The sequence below is a fragment of the Aplysia californica genome, unplaced genomic scaffold (assembly GCF_000002075.1).
Source record: "Aplysia californica isolate F4 #8 unplaced genomic scaffold, AplCal3.0 scaffold00604, whole genome shotgun sequence".
Lineage (NCBI taxonomy): Eukaryota > Metazoa > Mollusca > Gastropoda > Aplysiida > Aplysiidae > Aplysia > Aplysia californica.
In genome coordinates this window covers 459924-461442 of record NW_004797874.1, presented here as the reverse complement: position 1 = coordinate 461442, position 1519 = coordinate 459924, and positions in this window count along the sequence as shown.

Here is a 1519-nt window from a genome sequence, read left to right as displayed (position 1 = left end):
AGGGGGGGGGCAAAGTTTTGCAAACACAAATCTGCGAGATCTGCTCACTGTCCCTTTACGTTGTGGGGTTGAATTATTTGTGGCCGTCGGTGGAGAGGGGACCATGACAATAGATCTTTTAGTAAGAGTTTTACGGCACTTGCAACAGGATAAGGCCATATAAGTGCCGAAGATTAGAGGTGTTACAAGAGAGTAATAAACATAAAAAGGGAGGAGAGATAAAGACGATAGTTGTTTAATAGGAAAGAAGGAGCAAACCACACCATTGCATCCGCCAACCACCCACGACGATAGATCTACCAAAAACCTAGAATCAAACTAAAAAGTTGACTACAATGACTTATTTGTTCCTTTATAAATCACGATTTATGGAAAGCTGGAATACGCTTTTTGTGGAAGATTTGCCTTATCACCCAATTCTCGAGCCTTGCCGTGAAGGGGATAATATCTCACTTATAAATAGGAAATAGGTGGCATGAATGTTAAGAAACAATAGTTCCATAAATTTAATTGTTGAGTTTTCCCTGAACGAAAAATAATTCTGTTTAAGATTTTTTTTTCTTGAAGTAGTATTCAAGGCTGGAAAAAAATCAGTGAAAGTTTACACTCACTGGCGCCTGCGGATACTACCAACGAAAACCTCTTCCATAGATTCATCTGACAATTTTATGTGTAACATTTTTTATTCATTCTAAGAAAATGTCATGAAGATTAATTTGATTTTTTTAATGGCAGAATTATTACAAAAATATGAAAAATACTGTTTTGGAAAAACAGACTATAAGAAGGACTTTAGAAGAATAATGTGATGGCTAACAGGCCTAGTATGGACAAAAAGGGTTTATGAGGTTCTTACGCGATGAAATAAGGGAGGTTGGCAAAGCCCAAAGAGCCCACATCTCACAATCCATAACTTTGATCCAAATCGGAACCTTCATCAGCCCCCCCCCCCCTTCCCCCTCCTGTCAGTAAGACTAAAGATACTATGGATTTTAAAAAGTATCTAATACGTGAATGCGTTATCTTTTCTGTGCAAACGTAAATGAAAATGTCTCAGCCTTGAAGGGGTTAATTTAACAAATGTACGTCCACATGTGTGTCCTCAGATGTTCCTCAGACGGAAGTGGAGAGCTTCGAGCATGCACTGACACCCTTCTCTTTAACCCACTCACAACGCAGTGTGACCGCGCCGAAAACGTCGTTTGCGCGTGAGTTATCACTGGGCATTTGTTCAGCACAGAGTTTAGAGTATCACTTTCCAATTCACTATTATCCAAGTTGTTCTAACATCTTTGGACTGCTCGATCAGAATTGTGAATAATATATTGTCAAAAGGTAATTATTTATTGGGCTTTTAGCAGAATTCTATCTATCTATCTATCTATCTATCTATCTATCCATCTATCTATCTATCTATCTATCTATCTATCTATCTACCTATCCATCCATCTATCTATCTATCTATCTGCCTATCTATCTATCTATCTATTTATCTATATCTCCCTCTCTCTTCATTCTC